Here is an 8,074-nt window from a genome sequence, read left to right as displayed (position 1 = left end):
TGCTCATTGTCATGTTTGCTGTAATATAACCCTGGACTCCTTATTCTACTGTATTCCATCTGACCTCCATTTACAGTCAGATTGAGGTGAAGCCCTTGGATTTAAGGCAGCCAGGCACATTTACATGAAGTTGAACCCCACTGGCTTCGATGGAATGCCCAAGAGCCTTAAGGCTGATGATTTCACACACATTCAACTTTAGGCAAACTTTCAGAAATAAGATTCACATTCTGGAACTTCCACAAGTTTTGGAACTTCCTTTTGAAACGCATTTTTTAGGTACACTTCGTTTTGCAAAAAACAGAGACCCCCTTAAATCTTAAATTTTGCTGATGAATTCTTTGGCAATCATCATGCCTAACCTGCAAGGGAAAAATACATCTTGGATATAATCCAGACAAAATTAAGCATTTTCAAGTCCCATTGCATTCAGTGGGAGGCGTGTACGCATGTTCTTAACTCTCTGCTTAAAATCAATGACATTTAATAGGGTTTCGCTTTGACTGTACAGTATAGTACTTCTTGTTCCCCATCACAGACCATAAAACCTTTAAATCCAGCAGGACAGCTGAACATTCAGATTCAGAATTCAGATTTGAAAAGCTTTTGGCAAGCGGGCTGAGACCAGGAGAAATTGTTCTTTCAGCACGCCTCCCCGCAAATTGGTTCCCCTAGAGCAAGTGAATTGTGTTCTTCGCGCCTATCACCCGAAATCTGAGCAACGCAGACCAGCATTTTCTACTGAATTCCAACGGGGTCCTATTCACACGGTCATGCATGAAGCTACGCGTCACCTTCAAAGTGTAATGTCCTAGTTAGCAAAATTGTGGGTGGGTTTGTTTTGTGGCCCGCTCCCACGACCACGAGTGTGTGTTTTTTCCCCTCCCTCATCCTCCCCATCTCATATTTAGAAATGTCAGGTCATCCCCCCCCCAAAAAAAACACGCACCACCCCTTGCCATTTTCGCGATAGATTTATTGACTGCACGCCACTAACTGGACTCCATCCTGCGAGGGTTAACTGCGTTTCAATCCCATTGAAATAAACACGGGGTAAATTCCTTAGGCTATGATCCTAGGCGCAATTACTTGAGAGCAAGCTCCCTCGAGCTCGGCGAGACTTACTTCTGCGTAAACAGGCCATTTAGGGTATCAAACGTTGGGAGTTATTCCCGTTGAAATGAATGGCCCTGGATTCTGAGGAAGTGGGGATAGGATTGCGCCATGGATTTCAGAGGAGCCCTAACCTAGGCCTCCATTGAGGTTGGCTATTCGGCACGTGCGCTTAGGATCTTAGGACCTTAGACGCGCTTAACTTCCTCCGGCCTGCGGACCTTAACCTTTAAGGTGTGCTAACTAAAGGATAGTTAAAGCTATGGTTTTCCCAGTAGTGATGTATGGAAGTGAGAGCTGGACCATAAAGTAGGCTGATCGCGGAAGAATTGATGCTTTTGAATTATGGTGCTGGAGGAGACTCTTGAGAGTCCCATGTACCGCAAGAAGATCAGACCTATCCATTCTGAAGGAGCCCTGAGTGCTCACTGGAAGGACAGATCCTGAAGCTGAGGCTCCAATACTTTGGCCACCTCCTGAGAAGAGAAGACTCCCTGGAAAAGACCCTGATGTTGGGAAAGATGGAGGGCACAAGGAGAAGGGGATGACAGAGGACAAGATGGTTGGACAGTGTTCTCGAAGCTACCAGCATGAGTTTGACCAAACTGCGGGAGGCAGTGGAAGACAGGAGTGCCTGGCGTGCTCTGGTCCATGGGGTCACGAAGAGTCGGACACGACTAAACGACTAAACAACAACAAACTAAAGGATCATAGAACCGTAGAGCTGGAAAGGACCCAAGGAGTCCATCTAGTCCAACCCTTTTGCAATGCAGGAATCACAATAAATAAATTTATTATCCTGAGAAAGCGATCCCTGCTTTCGAGCCGCCCTCGAAAACGGTTTGCCTGCTCGTACATCTTATTTGGAAGGAAAGACATCCCTCTTGTCCTGCGGGTGGAGGGTGAGGAAACCCGTTTGGAGGACTGAGCCCAGTTTGGCATTTTCTCACCCAAAGGGAATCCCCGCCAGCCGGAGTCAAACAAGGCAAATAATATTATTCCCCTGCAGGGCGATCTGTTTGTTTAACCCTTTCCAGAGACGGGTTTCTCCGGCTTTCCGAGATGCCTCTTCGGCCTCCTCCCCGCCGACCCTTCTTATCTTCCTTTCCTTCCAACCAGCCCGCGAGGCTGTTCCTTTTCACTTCGCGTAACATCTCTGCCTTCCCACTCCCTTCGGGCTCCCTCTCTCGATCCCTCTGTCTGGGTCTCTCTTCTCCGATCTTTTTACTGCCTTCCACCTTCCAAAATAATCTCTCCTACTTTCCAAATAAGATGCACGTCTCTCTCCCCATCCCCCAGCAATCTCCTCTCTTTTTTCTGTTGCTGCGCGCCTGGCGGAAGCGCCTCCTCGCTTGTTCCTTGCAAGAGGCGCTTGGAATCGGGACCCAAAACGCCTAGAGAAAAACTACTCTGGACAGGTAGAGAGGCGGGGTGTGTGTGTGTTTGTGGATTTGAATCTTCTCTGGGCTTTCGAGGGAAAGGTTTGCTTCCTGAACTGATCTACCATCAGGTTATGAAACTGACGTTCCGATCGTCAGGTGTGCGCTATATAGAACACGCACTCTGAGATCCTAAATGTTAATTTCGCAGCATTGCAGTCGTCTTGACAGTTTCAGGGCTTTTGCAAGGCTACGGTCTTAAGTCAATTTCACCGCGAAACGAGACCCGCTGAATTTGCTTCGCATTGAGCTAACAGCTGAAAAACATAAAATAAGTAACTGCGACTTCCGTGATTTAAGGGGATCGCCAAGTTTTAAGTGGCCTGCGGTTTTTAATCAAAGTTAGTCGCTTTAACGAGGTTGCATTTCGGGGTGGGGCGGGGTCTATTATGTAAGGCAAGGGAAGAGGTAAGAAATAATTCAGCAGCCGCCCTCGAAAACGGTTTGCCTGCTCGTACATCTTATTTGGAAGAAAAGACGTTCCTAGGTTAACCTGATTATCAGCCCGACCCCCAAACAGGCTAAGCCGAAATATGTGGTTGGTGCCTATGCATACATTTAAAGCACATTATTTCCCTCAAGCAATCTTGGGAGCTGTAGTTTTCCCGCCCACAGAGCTATAATTCCCAGCACCCTTTCCAAACTATAAGTCCCAGAACTGTTTGATGCAAATAATGTGCTTTCAATGTAAAAGTGTCCATACAGCCTGAGATCGCGGGGCCCTAAGCCCTTCGCTGTCCGCTTATCGAGAGCAGATTTTCTTTTCCCTAGAATAATTCTTCCCCAGTTGCAATCAGTGTCATTCGCAATTTGTCCCCCGAAGTCGATCTTCTAAACAAAGTGCAGGAGTTGGGATTGCGCCTGAAGAGCTGGGCAGCTGTGCCCACGTCCCTCAAAGCGCTTCCTGGTTGTTTTTTATCATTTGAGAGATCGTGTGTGCCTTTGAAGAAAACAAATCTCAAGGCGTTTCATCGATATATTTATTATTATTTATTATTGTATTTTATTAGCACCGGGGGAGTAGGGAGTGATCTGTTTACTCGATAGATCTCAGTTTGCATTGGAGCCGGTATTCACTGACTATAGACTGGACAAACTACAGGAAAAAAGGGTTTCTAAGAAAACGCTGGTTTTTAGATCTCTTGCGCAAGTAGATGAACAGACAAATATATGGCAGACAAATCGCCTCATCGAGATATAAAATCGACTGACACCCCATCCTTAATGAATACAGTTCATTAATGCATAATTTAACAACCTAATGAAGAATTGAGTTGCTAACTCGACTTCGGTTAAATGCTGCGCTTCGATCCCTTTTAACACTAACCAGATATTAAACATTATTTAACCGCTGCTGAAAGCTGTAAATAATGATTGTTTTGATCTGAACGGTTAACGCAAAGCGATCCCGATCACCTTAATTTGTCAGTGGGAATCTACGAACAATAGAAAACTATTTTGTAAAGTTTTCTAGAGAGGCTGCAACGAACACATAAAAATGAGCTTTGTGGCACCGCAAATACTAACAGATGTGTTGCCCTCTGGAAATTGCTAGTAAATCACACGAACGCGCACGCAGCCCATTTAAAAGAAGAATAATAATAATAATAATAATAATAATAATAATAATAATGTACGGAATCTTATAAACATAAAATGATTGTGTGTGTTTTTTAAGAAGCATTTTATATTTTGCAGACGTTGTCAAGTTAATAATGCTACCCAGATGGGAAACACGTGCATCTTTAAAATCTAGATCTAAAAATCACTTTTAACTGCATTAAGCTATTCTAGTGGCATCCTCTAAAATAGACAATATATGTCCATGAGCTGCATACGGAACAGTCTATCGTCTGACTCATAATTCACAGACATTCTGCACAGATCCAATACACATCATTCTACCATGACAAGGGAGTAATTAAGACGGGCAGAAAATGGACACTTAAGTTTCCAGAATCCCGAACTACCTAAGAGCATAACAATCCGGGAAAAAATCAGGAGATATCAAAGATCTTCATTTTGAATTTGCTCTTTGAGGTCCTGCGTAATTTTTCAGCTATGGAACTGGATTTCCAGCTTTAGGGGACGTTCTCTGTGCTCAGGTTTTGGCAGCCAGATTTGAAACTTACTTTAGCCAGGTTTAATTAAGCAGGATAAAGGCGGGACAAGACCCAGCCAAAATGAAGTACTTTTAAGACTGCTCCACATTTAATTGTGAGCAAGCCTCATTAAAGAAAAGGGAGCTTACTTCCGAGTCGGGCAACGCACGTCCTGAGACGTGAGGAAAACACCCTTAAATCTTTTCCATGTGAAATAAGTAGGATGGACCGAAATGGCCGTTTTTCAGACGCAAAAGCCGACTTTCTCTTGCCCCAAGTTCTGGAAAGGAACAGCGCGACGGTTTCCTGGAAGTTCCAGTTATTTGAGGCAGAATGGACAATTTCTAGCCTTTTTATAAAGTATTATCATTCGCAAACATATATATATACAGTGTATGTAATACTGGGAACCTATGAGAAGTACTGCTAGCTCAAATACCGAAGTTTCGTCTAACCCAGTTTTCTGTTTCCAACGACGGACAGTCAGGTGTTTCTGGTGAGGATCACAAGAAAAGACCTAATGCTGAATGTATGTTATATGTCATTAGATGCGACTCCGCTGGGCATCGCTGCCATTTCAATGGACTGAGACTCCAAAGAATAGAGGTGGAAAGTCGCCACCCCGTGAATCTTCGACGGCCGAAGCATCAGAGAGCATAGGAGCCAACTCCTAGGTGCCGAGGGGCCTCCACCCCCAATAAAATATTTGAGGGGATTGCCCCCTCCAACCTGATGAGCATTGCCACTCAAATGGTGTGCACGCACCGTTGTCATGCAATCAATTGTGCGCGGTGGGGCTTACCTGGAAACACCCCCCCCCCCAATATTTTATTCAAGTGGGCACCCCTGTCAGAGAGATACACAGAAAGGTGGCTGTGAAAGGTCCCCTTCTTGGAGGGAAAAGCCATTCAGCGGCGCGACCACGTCTGCAAATGTAATGCAATGCAATGCAGGTAGAAGGAATCCTCTTGGGCTGACTGCCATGGTTTTCAGACTACGTGGAGGAGAAGGTCGGAGCAGAGGGACAGGGAACCTGTAGTTTTCCAGGCGCTGTTGTACTCCCAGCTCCCATCCTCCCTGACCATTGGGCACGCTGGCTGGGGCTGAGATGATGAGACCCCAGCTCTCCACCAGTAGAAGCTGTAGAGCAGCTTTTAAGGGGAAATTCACAGGCAGAACTCCTGGCGCTTTGAGGGGAGGGTGGAAATTCTCTCGAGGCCACCCTCCTCAACGAAATAAAAGAAGAATCTGAAGGGTCGGCTTCTATTTGGGACTGTGCACGGTCCAAGAAATGCGGAGTAAGGCTTAAAATAAATACTTGCTGGTTCTTAAACAGGGTATATGCTCCACTATAGGTCAGCATGATTATTACCATATCGCAGAAGGAAACGGGTGGTGAGAGAATAAGTCGCTTTGGCATTGTAAGATCCTGGAGGAATGGAGATTTGATTTACTAATGTTATTTATTTAAAATAAAAAAAATTCTTTCCAGTAGCACCTTAAAGACCAACTAAGTTAGTTCTTGGTATGAGCTTTCGTGTGCATGCACACTTCTTCAGGTTATTTATTTATTTCTTCATATCCTACCGGGTGCAGAATAGGCTTCTCAGCAGTTCACAAGTGTAAAAACAAATCACACGTGCATTGATTAAAATACACAATTAAAATGAATGTCAAATAAAATCCATCCCGTTGCAACATAAAAATAGAATCACCCCTTATTAAAACATACACCAAAACAATCCCATTTAAATGACACAGTACTGTAATTAAAAATAAGAGAGTGGAGGCGAGAGGGGCCCCTGAATCAATCAAGCCCCTTGCTGGGGCTTCCTGAATCAAGAAACTAATTGCAAGTTAATTTAAAAAAAAAAACTAATTGCAAAATGGGGGGGGGGAGGAATGTCTAACTTAGTTGGAGATGCTTCGAGTCATGCGTGTTCTGGCATCTCAGCAGGAGACACGCACAAATATGTCTCTTCTCCCATGGTGAGGATGAAAAAGGAGTTAGGAAATGAGGTTAACAACCCTGAGAGTGCATAAGGCTAGCACCTGAGGAAATGAACAGCACAGGTGAGTTCAGAAGAGAACTCAGTGAGAGCCAGTGTGGTGTAGTGGTTAAGAGCGGTAGACTCGTAATCTGGTGAACTGGGTTCGTGTCTCCGCTCCTCCACATGCAGCTGCTGGGTGACCTTGGGCCAGTCACACTTCTTTGCAGTCTCTCAGCCCCACTCACCTCACAGTGTGTGTGTGTTGTGGGAGAGGAAGGGAAAGGAGAATGTTAGCCGCTTTGAGACTCCTTAAAGGGAGTGAAAGGCGGGATATCAAATCCAAACTCTTCTTCTTCTTCTTCTTCAGAAAGGACAAGGTAGGGAACTTGGGTCTTTTTCTCTCTCCCTTCTCCCAGGCAGACGCATCAGCTTCCAGTGCAAGTTGAGTTGTATCCCAACACTTTCAGCAGGCACTGTGTTAAACGCCCTAAGCCCACAATGCTATACCTACTTACTTAGGAGTAAGAACCCCTGAATGCAGTGGGGATTACTTCTGGGTCAATATGCCCCTTGAAACATGCCACAAGTACAGTCCGGTATAGTGGTTAAAGGTAAAGGGGATCCCTGACCGTTAGGCCCAGTCGTGGATGACTCTGGGGTTGCAGCGCTCATGTCGCTTTATTGGCAGAGGGACCCAGCGTACAGCTTCCAGGTCATGTGGCCAGCATGACTAAACAGCTTCTGGGAAACCAGAGCAGCGCACGAAGCGCCATTCACCTTCCCGCTGGAGCGGTACCTATTTATCTACTTGCACTCTGACCTGCTTTCGAACTGCTAGGTTGGCAGGAGCAGGGACAGAGCAACAGGAGCTCACCCCATCACGGGGATTTGAACCACCCACCTTCTGATCGGCAAGCCCTAGGCTCTGTGGTTTAGACCACAGTGCCACCCGGGTCAGGTATAGTGGTTAGTGCACTGCCATTACAGCAGGGGACCTAGCTGCAAAATCCCCACTCAGACGCAAAGCTTAGGCGACCTTAGGCCAGCTGATGTCTCTTAGCCTTACAGGGTTGGCGCGAGGATAAAGCGGGGAGGGAGACTCAGCTCCTTGTAGGAAGGAGGCATTCGAATGTTATAAATATGTACACATAGTAAGAATTATCACAGACTATGCTTCTTAAGCGCAGAGTGTGGCAGGGTGTCACTGGAGGTGTAAATGATTGTTGATAGGGGGACAGAACCTTAGATTTGTATTGATTTTGATTGATCCCCCCACTTTTGTTGTTGTTGTTTAGTCGTGTCCGACTCTTCGTGACCCCATGGACCAGAGCACGCCAGCCACTCTTGTCTTCCACTGCCTCCTGCAGTTTGGTCAAACTCATGCTGGTAACTTCGAGAACACTGCCCAACCATCTCGTCCTCTGTCGTC

At 45.8% G+C, this 8,074-nt stretch overlaps 1 protein-coding gene across 1 annotated transcript in view; it reads left to right on the top strand.

The window, feature by feature from the left end:
- Positions 1-2,265: 2,265 nt before the first annotated feature.
- The window catches only part of GATA5 (GATA binding protein 5), a 55,732-nt gene continuing 49,923 nt past the window's right edge, over positions 2,266-8,074 (top strand). Inside the window, exon 1 of the mRNA XM_082226325.1 lies at positions 2,266-2,531. The gene's annotated coding sequence lies outside the window, so the exon portion shown is untranslated. The remainder of the gene's footprint in view (positions 2,532-8,074) is intronic.

The sequence above is a fragment of the Podarcis vaucheri genome, assembly GCF_965113315.1.
Source record: "Podarcis vaucheri genome assembly, chromosome: 6".
NCBI lineage: Eukaryota > Metazoa > Chordata > Lepidosauria > Squamata > Lacertidae > Podarcis > Podarcis vaucheri.
This window is presented reverse-complemented; position numbering and strand designations above follow the sequence as displayed.